This window comes from Zalophus californianus, chromosome 7, assembly GCF_009762305.2.
Source record: "Zalophus californianus isolate mZalCal1 chromosome 7, mZalCal1.pri.v2, whole genome shotgun sequence".
In the NCBI taxonomy this organism is placed as follows: Eukaryota; Metazoa; Chordata; class Mammalia; order Carnivora; family Otariidae; genus Zalophus; species Zalophus californianus.
The window spans coordinates 75576712-75592108 of NC_045601.1; the positions used below are offsets into that span (position 1 = coordinate 75576712).

The following is a 15397-nucleotide window of genomic DNA, read 5'->3' on the forward strand; positions in this document are numbered from 1 at the left end:
GGAGAGAAAGCTGAACATGAATTTAATAATAGTATCCAAAACTACTGGATTGTTAAACATAAGAGACCAAATTATTTTGCCACATAAAGGAATTAGGCTTGACAGAAAGAAGAACTTCCTTATGGTGAGAAATGTGACCCATGAATGGCTACCAAAAAAGGATTGAAATCTGCTCTGCAGAGTTTGAAAAATGATGTATTTTCACTTTTTATAGACTGTAGTCCTTTCTGAAGGCAGAGAAATAGGCCACATAACATTTCCATTTTTTTCCAGATCTGAGATTCATAGGTTAACTTTCTCTGGAATAGGGTGATGAATCCTTCCACAGTGAAGTGAACCAAGAACTAAGAACTTCAGGTGGTGACTCAAACTAAATTACAAAGAAATTCCTTTTTTTTGTGCACTGGTTCTAAGTTCTTTTTGGCAAAAGAACTCTTTGAGATATTGATAGACCACCACATACTTACCTGTGCATGTGCCAAATTTGCATACAATTTCTGGGTACTCATGGACTCCCCACAACCTATACAAGGAGCCCTTTAAGGGTCAAGGGATCCAAGTTAATACATTCTTCTTCATAGGGGATTTAGTCTTTTTTTTTTTTTCTTTTTTACTGGCTGCTTGTAGTTTATTTTCCACTTGGTGCAAGGCACAGGGTTACAGGGTGTCAGGAAGGCTTGCGTGTGGCTTGGCTAGTAAAGAGTGGGGTTCTCTCAACTTCCTTTTTGCTATTTTGCTATTTTGCTATAAAAAACCCACTGCTTCTGCTTGGAGCGGCTTTCCTAGTCTGCGGGGAGGGAAAGGGAGGAAAGGGGACGGGCTCTCCTGAGCCTAGCACCTCCTGAAGCCCGGTGGTGGCCACTCAGGACCGGAGCCGGCATGGGCTTTGCCAGGCTGGCCTCCAGGCTGCTTCCTCGTGGCTTCCAGAGCCATGTTGCAGGTGATCATGCCTCTGGAGGCCTGGAGAGATTTGGAGCGTCCTGGGGACTCCAACACTGTAGCTGTGAACGGGAGAGTGGACTTACCCCAAATGAAGTTTGCCCAGCAGTGACCTGGGTCAGGGTCCTGGGGAGACGGGGGGGTGGTGAGGGATGGCTTCCCCAGGGTTCTCTGCACTTCTGCAGGGGCTCTTAGTGGAAGTGGAGTCCAGGTGGTGCCAGTAACAGCCGTGGCCACAAGCCAGCCATGGGAGGGGATGGCTGCCATGCTGGTGCTTATAGGCTGGTGGAACCCTCGGTGGCGACCCCTTGAAGGCTTTGGTGTACGATCACAGGTGGTGGGGACCCCGACGCTAGCCATGAACCCATTTGCAGAGGAGTCCCATGTTTTCCCATTTCTTAGGATTTTAGGTCTGAAGGGTCTGTAAAATATGGAAGCCGTATGACTGAGGCGTGGGTGAGATCTAGAGGAAATTTATTCTTATCTCAGACATGGCCAATCCCATTTTTATAGAAAATTTCTTCTGGAATATTCTTGTTATCGTGAATTACCTTCACACCACAGGAAATGTCTGATTGGAAATACCTCTTTTCTTTCTCATCTTCTTTTGTTCTCCTTCCTATTCTTTTCTCTTACTTTGAGTGTCCCACATCCTTCCCTGGTCTTCTCCTTTGTTTCTTCCTTTGTGTCAAGGTCTATTAGTTGCCCCCAGGACATAAGGTAACAAAAAGATTGCCTATTAAAGCCCAGAATCTGATTAAAATTACATGATAAACAAAGATCACTTAAGTCCACTCGCATAAGTTGGTCAAAGTCCTTAGTGTCACTCATACTTTATAGTTACCTGTGAAGGAAGAACTGTTTATAAGCACAGACTGTAGAATCTGGAAATGGCTCTTGTGCTCCTGGGATTCTTAGAAAAATCTGGGAAGTGGGGTGCCTGGTTGGCTCAGTTGGTTGGGCATCTGCCTTTGGCTGGGCTCATGGTCCTGGAGTCTAGGGGTTGGGCTCCCTGCTGGGCGGGGAGTCTGCTTCTCCCTCTGCCCCTCACGCCACTTGTGCCCTCTCTCTCTCTCTCTCTCTCTCAAATAAATAAAATCTTAAAAAAAAAAAAAATCTGGGAAGGGGGGCCTGGCTGGCTTAGAGGGTGGAGCATGCAACTTTTGATCTGGGTGGGGTTGTGGGTTTTAGCTAAAACTCCTACCTTGGGCATAGAGATTACTTAAAAATAAAATCTTAAAAAAAAGAGAGAGAGAGAGAGAAATCTGTAAAGTCTCCTCTTTTGGTTGGGGTCTGAGGCCCTTAAGGAAACCAAATTTCTCAAACCTCTCCACATAATTGGAATCAAGTTCCCTTAGAAAAGGTTTACATGAGAGGCGCCTTGGGTGGCTCAGTTGGTTAAGCGACTGCCTTCTGCTCAGGTCATGATCCCAGAGTTCTGGGATCGAGCCCCACATCAGGCTCCCTGCTCAGCAGGGGACCTGCTTCTCCCTCTCCCTCTGCCTGCCGCTCTGCCTACTTGTGCTCTCTCTCTCTGTCAAATAAGTAAATAAAATCTTTAAAAAAAAAAAAGTTTACATGAAAAGCCAAGGGGAGATTAGGGTAAGACTCACGCTTTATCCCTAACACTTTTTTTTCCTGCCCTTTCCCAAGAATGAAATTATATGAGAAATCATTTTGCCTCATGTTACTTTGCAGAATTTCTACTTCTGTGCAGCCCTTTCTTCTTTGCTGGTTTCTCTTTGAGGAGCTGTTATGGAAGCCATTTTCCTGTGGATCAAGGACAACACATTCATTTAATACTTAATCAAGTGTTTATTCATGGAACTCACCTTCCCCAATTTTGTAGCATTCTATTGCTTGTAGGCCAAAGATATCCTCGCTGGGATTCAGTTTGAGGAAAATCTTGCTGTAAAATAAACTTTCCGGAAGTAAGAGTATTTATATATGAGATCTAGAAGAGGAAATAATACCAGGAGACATATTTGGAAGATTTTCTCCTACCTTTAACTTAAAAACATCACCTGAAAGAAGTAAAAAATTTAAATTTTGATTTGAAGTATTGACCAAGTATCTGTTTTAAAGCATGAGAAACAAAGAAAAAATAAGCTATACTTTTCTTTTAAGCAATGAGCTTGATTTACAAAGGAATCTTTTGCTGTATAGGTACTCAGATCATTTTAATCCAAAGATAGCAAAGTCAAGGGGATGGCATTTCTTATTGCCAAATACTACATATTGAGATGCTGTACTACATTTTTTTTTAATTTTATTTTTTAATTGAGGTATAATTGACATATAACATTATATTAGTTTCAGGCAGTTAGCATAATGAATGACTAGATATTTGTACACAGTGTGAAATGATTACCACAGTGAGTCTAGTTAACATTCATCACCATATAATCATATTACATTTTTAAGGTTAGCATCAGGTCAATTAGGGCCTGACCTATTTCAGTTGTTAAGTATTTTACATATCACCCCGTGTTATGGACAACATGAATTCCATAGTTTACTATATTCCCCTTCCAGGTTGGGCAACAGGGGAATCCAGAATTTACTATGTGGTTTCCCTTATCCCTATGCAGAACCTTGAGGCATGCATTTCTGTGAACTAACTCTCCTGGGCTTTTCTTTTTCTTCTTTTCACTTTGCTCTGATTACTCTATCTTTAGAAAAGCATCTCATTGTGCTACTTTTAAGTCCATAAATGACCTGAGATCTATTTTGTACTATGGTAGGCATTAAATAAATGACACAGATAATTTTATGATGATATAATCTTGAAACTTAAAATTCAAGAGGAAATCACACCTTTGAAAAATGAGTGAGTTGACAAGTTCTATTTCAGAAAATGTGAGTCAAAGAAAATTGCATGAACCCGAAGTTTCTGCATAACTCCCCACAATTAAGCCCACAGCAATGGCAAGCTCTTGAATAAAAAATATTTTTCCAGGTCCAGATTTATGTCATACCAACAGGTACGTTTGGCAGAACATCATCAATAAGGAGTTATACAGAATTTGTAACAAAGTCCCATGTTTTCCCATTTCTTAGGATTTTAGGTCTGAAGGGTCTGTAAAATATGGAAGCCGTATAGTGAACTTAAGTATTTTTCCATGGAACTTGGTCATGGAAGAATTCTTCTTGGTAGCACTTAAGGTTCCCTGTTGCCATTTCTGGTGGAGCTCTCCAGCTTCTAGAGCCACTGCTGGTTTTGTGGAAAGGCTGGATAGTCCCCTGGAGAACACAGAGCAGAGTGGTTGAGTAGAGAGGCTGGCTACACCGCTGTGGGTGCAAGCTGCAGTAGAGGGCACACCACAGTTTAGGAGTGAGTTCGCTTATTTGTTGTAAAAGAATACTTTGGGAGGAGAGGGCACTTTTCCTGAACAAGGTGTGCAGGAGTTCTTCCAACCATAGCACTTTGTTTTTCTGTTGTCAGCACTTGCCTGCTTATTTATGTATTTTTCTTGAGCTTCAACAATTTTCAACTTTGCATTTCTTCTCATAACCTGGGAATCAAGGAAATAACTCTCCTTACAGTCACTTGACTATTCTTTGGCAGATCTCATGGTATCCCAGAAAGTGACAAATGAGAGGGAACGTGAAGGGTTGAAGGGAATCACCCAAGAGGTTGAAATGAGCAAAGAAACTGAGTTTCTTGTATTTGTCCTTGGCCCCTGGGTGATGGAAGAACTTTTACTTCTTGAGACTCCAGCATTTTAAGGGACTCTTCAGATTAAGGCTAAAGCAATTATAAGTTGGGAGCCTGGTTAAACTTTAAAAATAAGCCTTCTGCTACAAGACATAATCTTTTCCAGTTTCTGAAATCTTTTGGTAGAATCTTAGAAATACTTTTTCCCATTATGTTCTGTCTTTTCCTTTGAAGAATACATTAAATGAACTGAGTTCTGGAAAATATAAGGTGCCAAATAAGATCACAAAGAGAGGTAACCTAAGGTCCCATCCAGATAAGAAGAATGAATAACTGTGTCCTGCCATTTTCCTGATGGATGCTGAGCATCCAGTTACTCTTGTTATGTGCTGGTCATCAGACAGCAGAGTATAGGGAAATGGAGCAATAGCACAGGAAATCAGGGAACTCTGTTGGTGGGCTTGAAGAATACAACAGGAAGACTGTATTTGGGAGCTCTGACATTAGGCAGATTTGAGGTTATATTGGGCAGTTACTTCCCCTCTGTCTCTACTTTCCAATATGTAAACATGTCCTAATCTGTAAATAGCAGAACAATGCCATTAAATCTAGTTAAATGAAATACTGTGCAAAAAGCGGAATTCACTCATGTTTTTTTTCCTAATATTTACATGGTTTCATATATTATATTAAGATTCCTGATCTACTTGGAGTTTACTCTGGTGTGTGGAGTGAGGTATGGATCTAATTTTATCTTTTGCCAAATGACTACCATTTATTAAAAAAACCAATCTTTAAAAAATAAAATAAAAACTCCATCTTTGCCCCACTCATTCAAGATGCACCTTTATCATACACTAAACTTTCAGATGTCTTTGGATACATTTCAGTTCTTTTTATCTGGTCTACTTGTCTATCATGTGCTCGCACCACAATGTTTAAATCACAGAAACCTTACCATAGGGTGTGCTTTAGGTAAAGCTGGCTCCCCCTTACAGTTTACTTTTTCAGTGCTTTCCTGATTACATGTTTGTTTTCACATGAACTTTAGTATCATCTTGCCTAACTTCATAAAAAAGCTTGTTGGTATTTTATTGGGATTGTTGTAAATTTATCAGTTAACTTGGGAAGAGCTAATGTCTTTATAATGTTGATCATTCTATTCAAGAACAGGGGAGGTCTCTGCATTTGTTCTACTTTGGTGTCTATCAGAAGAATGCCATTAATGTTTTAATCCAAGGAAGAGATTAATGATGAAAGATTCAGGGCCCAAGGAGTCACTAGGCACCACCATCAAACATGACGTGATAGTGATTGCCTCCTTCTCATAATCCATTCAACTAATATGTAGTGAGCACTTACCGACCAGATGGTAGACTTTATGCTAGGTCCTGTGGATACAAAAGTAAAACAGCTGGTGCCTGCCCAGGAGGCACTCACAGTCTAGTGGGAGAGACAGGTTATTAAATTGACAGTAGCAATTACTCTTCCTTTCTGAGGACAGCCCAGTCCTTTCACAGAGGAGAACTAGATTCAGTGTCCATGAGACATCCAAGAGGATGTTGAAATTGGTTGTATGAAACCTAGCTGGAAATTTGTTTCTCAATTTCATTTGTGCATTCAATAACTTTCACTTACAACTGCATCTTAGAAGATAATTTAAAAGTCTCATTGTAAAGTGTTGAAGCCCCTCTTGTTCATGCGTGTGTATCTAGTGAGATATCAAGTGGAATGTTGAAATTAGTTGACTCCAGCAGCAGCTGGTACACAGCAAGGTTCTCTCCTCCAATCACTTTATTTTCCCATGGTCGTTAATAATTTGCCTAAAAAGGAAGCATATCCTTAAAGACTTTTATTACTCTCCCCCAATTTTTCTACCAGTGCTTGCAATTTAACATTTGGCTAGCACTTTCGGGGGGTCATGGCAACATTGGGTATCATATTTATATGCTTTTAACAAAATAGAGTTTCTCCCTCAGCTGAGCTAATAGTCACTTCGAAACTTTCTTACTGTGACTCCTTCAAGATTAATTCAATCTTATTTTAACCCTATGGAGAATCAAGCAGAATCTTGAGTCAAGTGTGATCCTGTGGGAAATTACTTAACCCTTTCAGGATTGTCAGTGTTCCTGGAAAAGAGACAATTTACTTTCTGAGCTCTTTCTGGCCAAATATCTAGTATAAAATTCTCAGTCACATTCTCTTGTTAGGAAACAATTCTAGGTTTCAAAATGGAAATAAGATAATGATGACCTGTGGCTGCGTGCTTCTAACTGCAGAATTAGAGGTAGCAATCGCTGATACTCGGGGCAGGGGATGTGGTGGGAGAAGGAAAGTAATCGTATGCTTTTCAATTTTTTCTCATCTCAGCTTGAAAGTAAAAGGAGACATGTTCACTATACCTTTTTTTTTTTAAGATTTTATTTATTTATTTGAGAGAGAGAGAAAGAGTGGTGGGGAGGGGCAAAGGGAGAGGGAGAAGCAGAGTCCCTGCTAAGCAGGGAGCCTGATGCGGGGCTCCAAGGGGGGCTCGATGAGGGGCCCCAATCCTAGGACCCCAAGATCATGACCTGAGCCAAAGGTAGACGCTCAACTGACTAAGCCAGCCAGGTGCCCCTCACTATAGCTTTTCAAAAAGCAAAGACTGTTTCTTCAGGGAAACCTAAGAGTCCTAGACCGAAAGGGATAGAAGGTAGTCTGAGAAGCCTTTCAGAAGGGGAAGGAGGCAGCTATTATTCAAACATAAGCTGAAAGTAACCTTAGATGGAATTTGCTCAGGTAACTCCTAGAATTTTACTAGTGGGGTCTGTTTCTTCCTTCCTTCCTTCCTTCCTTCCTTCCTTCCTTCCTTCCTTCCTTCCTTCCTTCCTTCCTTCCTTCCTTCCTTCCTTCCTTCCTTTTTCTTTTCTTTTCTTTTCTTCTCTTTCTTTCTTTCTTTCTTTCTTTTTATTAATTTTATCCCTCCTGTTTTCTGCACAGCATTGTAGTCATTCAGCTAAATCCATTCATTCCCCATCCTCCATACCAACCCCCACCGGGAACCCCTTTCTCCACCCTCACTTGCACCTTTGCTCTATCATGTCATTCTGGAGTGTGCTACGGGAGAATTACATGGTCTCTAAGGCTCTGTGGTTTATCACCATCCTCAACGACCTTCACAGCTGTTCTTTTTGATTCTTATCCCACTTGCCCAAGAACATGTTATGTCCAGAGATCACCTGAAATCACTGGTCAGACCAACTAATATCACAAGTTTTCTACTAGTCATTCTTCCATCAAACAAGAGCATTCCAAAATAATAGGCAACACTTACATAATGACACAATTTATGATCAGAAAATTTGAAAAACTTAAGAAAGTGAGGCTACTGTGCCAAAGAGTCATTAAATACTGGCTGACAAACTGGGAAATGTGAAATATGGAATGAAATAGGAATTTTCCCATTTAGTCTTCTTATAATTATATAAGATTAAAACATCTTTGATCTTTTTTCCTTTCTTGTCGTCTGCTTTGTTCAGAGTGTTTGACAAGGTACCAGCAGGAGAGGAAGGCATGCCGAGGTAGCTTGCCAGTAGTAAGCTTGCTCCCCCTTTCCCTCCTGCCAGTGTGGACAGAACATCCCCCCAGCCCATGCAAATCTTTTAGGAAGAACAGGAATTTCTCACCACCATTTAGGGACCTCGAGGCTGACCTGGAGGTAGTATTTAATCCTCATCCAGTGCAACCACATCCACTAATGCACTTCATAGATGAACTTCTGCTCCTTGGACTCCTTAGCCTCTCCCCACCTGGTCACTTCCATTTCATTCCATGTTAAGATTTGACAGAATACATTATTAAAGGGAGCATTTCCAGATTTGCTTGTTACATCACTGCTCCTTTCCCTTCAGTGGCTTCAGTTTTGTGTTTTGAAAATGTCATGCAGAGAAAACAGAGGGATTATTTGTAAACTGATTAAATGAAATGTTAATGTTTAATATTGCTTCCATGCCCCCTCCCTTGCAACCTCCACTTCCCCCAGAGATTCAGAGTTTGGGTTTTATCATGTTTGGACTAAAAAATAGAACAATGCAGTAGTTATTGGTACTTACTGGTTCATTGTCTTCCGTGGATTTGGAAGTTACTACACCTTGAGTCTTAGAGCAAGTGTACTCTGACTTAATTATTGTAATTCAGGACCAACCATGCTTCCAATAGACACCACTGTCCACATACCCATACCAGTTCTTGCCCAGGGAGAGGTGGAAGGGAGAGAGCAGTTAGAAGGCAGGAGAGAGAGACCCCACTGTGAAATGAACACTTCGTTGCTACAAGAAAAAAAACTACTTCAAATTTTTTCCTGACTCAATTTCTCTCCTACTGGGACTCCAATTATATTTGTGTGATATTATCTCACAGTTACAGATCTTCTGTTTTAAAAACTTTTTTTCCTTTTTATTTCAGTTTGGGTAATTTTTTTAAAAAGATTTGTTTATTTATTGGAGAGAGAATGTGTGTGTGAGTGGGGAAGGGGCAGAGGGAGAGGGAGAGAGAGAGACTATCTCAAGTATACTCCGCGCTGAGGGCAGAGCCCAACATGGGGCTCAATTTCATGACCCTGAGATCATATCCTGGACCTTCACAGGAGATCATGGCCTGGGCTGAAACCAAAAGTCAGACTCTCAACCAACTGAGCCACCCAAGCATCCCTGGTTTGGGTAATTTTTATTGACTTGTTCAAAATTCACTCATCTTTTTTTCTGCAATATCCAATCTGCTGTTAAACCCATCTAATAAATTTTGACTTCAGATATTGCATTTTTAAGTTGTAGAACTTCTATTTGGTTATTTTATAGTGTTTACATTTTTCACAGAAAATTAAGAGAAAATTCCATTTGTTTACCCACAATACACATTTTCCTGTAAATTCTTTGACAAATTTATAATAGTAGTTTTAAAGTTCCTGTCTACTAATTTCAGTAACTAGGTTATCTCTGAGTCTATTTCTATGTCATCCAAATTTTATCTTATCACATTTTTCTGCTTCCTCAGATTTTTGAGAGAGATAGTGCGAGCATGAGTGCAAGTGAGACTTGGAGAGATTTCCAAACATTGTGAATGAAAGAACGTTGGAGCCTTTTATCTTGAGCTGGGAGGGGTTGACTGCACTTTCAGGTATACTGGATTCACTTTTGGCCCTGAAGTCCAATCACTGTTAAATGCCCAGGACCATGTGATTGCCCTTTGCTCACCAGCCCAGTCATCCAAGAAAGGACTGACTATTTCCCCCCCACCCCACAAAGTCTTCCTATCTCTGACAGCTCACCTAGGGCCCTGAATCCAGGTATAGAAGCTGCTGCCATTCTCTGCTCACCTGTGATGGGCTCATTTCTCTCTGGAATATAGTTTATCAAGGCTTCTTTGCTGTCAGTGTTTTCACTAACCTCACAGAGAAGTATGGTTTTTATTTTGTCTGGTTCTTTTCTTGTAGTTACTATCAAAGCAAAGGTCTTTTGCATCCTTCTACGTCCTAACTGGAAGCAGAAGTCTAAGCTACTTCGTTAATTCAACATTTATATACCCTAGTAAAGGACACAGGACTGTGAGGAATATCCATAAAGTCATCAGAGAATTTCTGTGGCATCAATGGCTTCTGTTACAAAGTAGGAAAAAAAGGTAGAGAATGAAATTTCTTGAGAAGATATCATTTATAATTATCTTTTCGAAATGAAATGACAGAAATGCAGAGAAAGGGATGAATAAGCATAGGATCATTAAGTGCTCCACATCACCAGAGCAGAGAGTATAAAGAAACCACACATTACAATCACAGTATTTTAGAGCTAGTAGAAAACCTTATGTGGTCTAAAGTCCAAACTCCTTATTTATAGACAGCAGTATGTTTTTGGGTTCACTTGACAGAATGAATGTTTGTTTTGCTTTTTCCAATGTATTAGACAACTTGTGACTAAACATCAGCATTTCTTCCCCAGACCTATAATGAAAGTCAGTCCTCCTTTGTTATTTCTCATAATCACAAATCACAGGAAGAATATATCTTTTCCTGAGCTCTCAATTTGAAGTCTTTTTTTTTTTTTTTTTTTGTAAAACATCAAACTTAGACCTTATATGTCAGGGGAAAATTACACCATCTCTGTATAATGGAAAACAAGTTGTGGTAGGTGGTGGTATCATCTTTTGACAAAAGAAAACACCTCAACTTAGTTTATCTGAGGCAAAGCAGGATGAAGGATCAAGGGCATTTTGTGATGCATATGAATCCTTAAAGATATGTAGGATATAGAAAAATATGTTAACTAAGAATAGACCCCAAACCCTTTAATACTGACTCACAGGCTCAGTGACAAAAAAATTAATGCTTTGGGCATATAAAAACTAAAATTAGAACTCATAGTAGTTGAGCTATTTATCCATAGTCTAAGGAGTGATGTCTCTAATGATTCTTATCAGAATATAGTCAATTAGTTTGTTTGGTTTTCAATTTGAGCTGGGGTTTGTAACCTTGCTTTCTTAGGCAGTGTTTCTCAAAAGTTTTAGGGAAAGGTGCTTGAGAGTCATCTTTGTGTTCTAACAGATCAATAGTTATTTCCTAAGGGAATTTTATAGTTCCAAACAGCTTAAATAATTCAACCAGAAATAGCCAAAGAAGAAAAGAAAAACTGTGCCAATGATAAATACCCTGTTGAGTCAACATAGAATATGAAAGAAACAGAACTTGGGAGGTGTGTATATCTTTAGGGAGGAAAAGTGAAGTTTGTGGTAGATAGAAGAGCATGGTCTATGACTGGTTACATCAACTATGAAATGGAAAATCATTCTTTCAGAAAATAATCTATTTATTGAATATGGCCAGTGCATTCTTTGGAATTTATGGCACTACCATAAACCAAACATCTGTGAACATTCTTCCTTAGTGTCTCACAGAAAAGGTAATTTCATTATTGTAAGAACTTTTAAAAAAATAGAGATTAAATTCTGCTAGCTTTAGATTAGCTCACAATGGAGATGATTTGGAAGGTCCTTAAAAGTAATTTTGATAGCTTCCTCCAACCATTTTCAAGGTTCTTAAGGACGCTTTGTAGTTTGCTGACAAAATGCATTAAGTGTAGAAGTTTTGTTTGCAAACTGTGTTCTCTTATCTTCACTTGAGTTGTGGTTCCTTCTATTTGATTTATTTTATTTTGCCTTATTTATTTATTGTTATTATTTTAATTTTAAGAAGATAGTCTTAACCTTCCCTCCTAGTGGTGAGTATTCCAGAGAGCATTGCCATAAGGCAAAAATGGGAAATGGGAAAATTTATAATGCTGAGATTTGTGTTTCAGCAACTTGAGGCACACAAGGAAGAGAAAAAGTAGCCCCCGTTTCTTCCTACCCCTGACTGCCAATGCCCTCATCAATCAAACTCAGCCAGAAACCAGATGGTACCGAGGCCTTTGAAATGCAACCCACAAGGGTCAACAACCGACCCTTACCTCCCTAGAACAGAGCAGAGTGAGGGAAGGCAAAGAATGACTGAAAGAAACCATGCCCAGGATCAGCTCAAAGCCAAATTCATAAGGAATCTTATCACTGAATGACAATATGGCGTTCATAGTAACAGTTAAAGATTGCTTACCTGGCATCAACCAAGAGCTCTTGCTATCCACTCACTTCACATCCAATGTTGTGGGGGGGGTTTATTTAAAATGGGAAGATATGTTTATAAACAAGGGTTTTCCAGCAGGATTTAAAGAAAGATAACTAAAGATTAGTAGTCATCATTGTTTTACAATATGTGTTTGTTTATTTTTTCACTGTTCAAAGTTTATTTAGAATTTTAGTTGGTGTGACAGATGGCTAGTTGCATTGATCCATCTAGGACCGCACCAGGTAGGGATCATCCAGCATCAGGATAGAGCTGCCCCTGCAGCTCTATGTGTGAACCAGGCCTGTCTGTAACTCTAGGAAACGGAGGTTTTCCCCAGGCCATTTCAGTATTACCACTGAGCAATAACAGATCGGATAACAAGGACAATATACACAACCTCCAACTAGAATCCTGCTGTGGTCTAGACAGTGAAGTGGGACGCCACTAGGAAATGTTAGAATTGCAGCTCTTTGGGATCCCCCGGAGTGTACATGTGCTCTCCTTCAAACGGGCCTCTTCCTCGGCAGTCAGAGTCACCTTCTGAGATTCTACTATTCCATCCCAAGGTGCAAGGAACACTAAGGAGGACATCATCTTTTATTCCACAGAGACCCTTAATCATGGTGGAAATTAGATGCACCCGCCTAAGAGTCTTCATTATACTTTCTGCAAAATCAGCCACAGTCCAATGGCCAGGACGTGCAGCCTTTCAGGTGGCTCACCTTGTAGGCATTGCCATCCACCTGTTTGTGAACCTCTGTCTGCTGTTCCCTATCTGCATCAGCGCCTAAGTCAGGGTGCAGATTCTTTAAGGGGACACCAGCAACATTGACTCCACTCCACACGGGCATGCTAGAGTCTCCACGCTCCCCGAGGACCTGCCCACGACAGCTCAGTGGGCAAACTCCCAGCCTTTCTCCTATTAGGTAATGGAACCGGGCTGGATCCTGATTGCAACCACTTCCAATTACAGAGTTTTGGGGAAAGACACCTATCTTCCAAGCCACATAGTTCAAGATATCCACTGGATTGGAAACAACAAGCAACTTGCAGTTTGGGCTCTATTTCACAATATTACAACATAGCCTTTTGCTACTGGCATAGTTTTTTATTTTACTTCTACCACACTTTTGAGAGCTACATAAAAAATTCATATATATTTATGTAAAATTAAATATGAATACAAATACATTTTAAAATATATATAAAATATATTTTTATATGTGTACATACATGTCAAGTCATATTAATTGAAAGGCTATCTTATATGTCCATCTCCATGTAAAGGTCAGCGCATGATACTACAAGTTCCATTTAAGGCTATGACTAAGCTCCACTTTCTCCAGAGCACTACGGCCCAAAGAGAGCTTTTCCTGACCTTCTACTGACCTTCTTATCGAAACTACTCACCTGAGATTCATATGTTGGTAGGTATATTGCCTTATATTGCTCTCTTATATCATTTTTAAACTCTTAAACATTTGGGTAGTCACACATTTTTTTCTCTAAGAAGGTTTTATGCTCACTAAACACTGTTTCCTTTATACTTTTCCTCAGCCCCATGTATGGTTTTGCCACAGAGTTGGCCCTCATTAATCGAGGAGAATGCCTGGCCCTGCTAATTCACTGAATTTCTAGCTGGAACCCTCCTCAGAATATCTGGGTTTCCAGAATTGCTAGGCTCCCAAATCTGGAAGAGTGTTATTCTCTCTCTAATAAAATATATAATGATCTTTTTTAAAAAGCATAAGACAATCCATGGGAGATACACTCCTTGTTTTCAAGGTTATATGATAGAGTTGGAGGGATAGTTCCCCTAGGAAATGCCCTTTCCTCCTGAAATAACTCATCAGTACCTTGGCAGGTGGATCACCTGCTGTTACTGTTTCAGCACCTTTAGCAGAAAGTTGCTTTTTGGCAGTCCCCCTGTTAGACCCTAACAACTGGCTCCCACTAGAAGATTTAATTGAAAATCTGTAAAGTCTTCATAAAATCAGAAGTGCAACCTAAAGTGCAACTTTATTTTAGCTTACTTTGTTGTACTAGTTAGGGTTTTCCAGAGAAACAGAACCAATAGGATGTGTGTGTAAGTACATGTGTATATATACATCTATGTGTGCATATATTTATATATGAGATTCTAAGGAATTGGCTCATGTAATTTTGGAGACTGGCAGGTCCAAAATCTGCAGGGTGGGTTGGCAGCTGGGGACACAGAGAAGAGCCTATGCTGCAGTTCAAATCTGCCATCTGCTAGAGTTCTTCTCTTGCTCAGAGGAGGTTAAGTCTTTTGTTCTGAAGGTCAGGCCTTGAAATGAGTGCAAGAGGCCCACCCATTATGGAGGACAATCTGTTTTATTCAAAGTCCACCAATTTAAATGTAAATCTTATCCAAATCACTCCCTCAGAAGCATCTAGAATAATGTTTAACCAAGTATCTGCGCACCATGGCCCAGCTACATTGACACATAAAATTTGCCATTACATCTGGTTTATTACTTTATTTTAACCACAGATACCTCAACACTTCCTCGGCTTAATGTGACTTTTATGTACCCGAGAGCAGGGACCTCCTGCAGCTTATTCATCACTGTATCCACAATAACAGTTCCATAGATGGATGAACACCAAAAATTGTCTCTGTCAAAGACTATAATGTGACTGCAAACTCCAAGCTGCTTATTATCACAGCTGGGGCATCAGCAAGAGGGGCAAAGCCATCTTAATTTGGTCCAGCCTAACATGAACATCTTTAAATTCATCATTCCTAATATTGTGAAATATTAGGCTGCACGTCCTGGCCATTGGACTGTGGCTGATTTTGCAGAAAGTATAATGAAGACTCTTAGGCGGGTGCATCCAATTTCCACCATGATTAAGGGTCTCTGTGGAATAAAAGATGATGTCCTCCTTAGTGTTCCTTGCACCTTGGGATGGAATAGTAGAATCTCAGAAGGTGACTCTGACTGCCGAGGAAGAGGCCCATTTGAAGGAGAGCACATGTACACTCCGGGGGATCCCAAAGAGCTGCAATTCTAACATTTCCTAGTGGCGTCCCACTTCACTGTCTAGACCACAGCAGGATTCTAGTTGGAGGTTGTGTATATTGTCCTTGTTATCCGATCTGTTATTGCTCAAGTGGTAATACTGAAATGGCCTGGGGAAAACCT

At 40.1% G+C, this 15397-nt stretch overlaps 1 pseudogene; it reads right to left on the bottom strand.

Moving 5' to 3' along the window:
- Window positions 1–12671: 12671 nt before the first annotated feature.
- The window catches only part of LOC113927906, a 57001-nt pseudogene continuing 54275 nt past the window's right edge, over window positions 12672–15397 (bottom strand).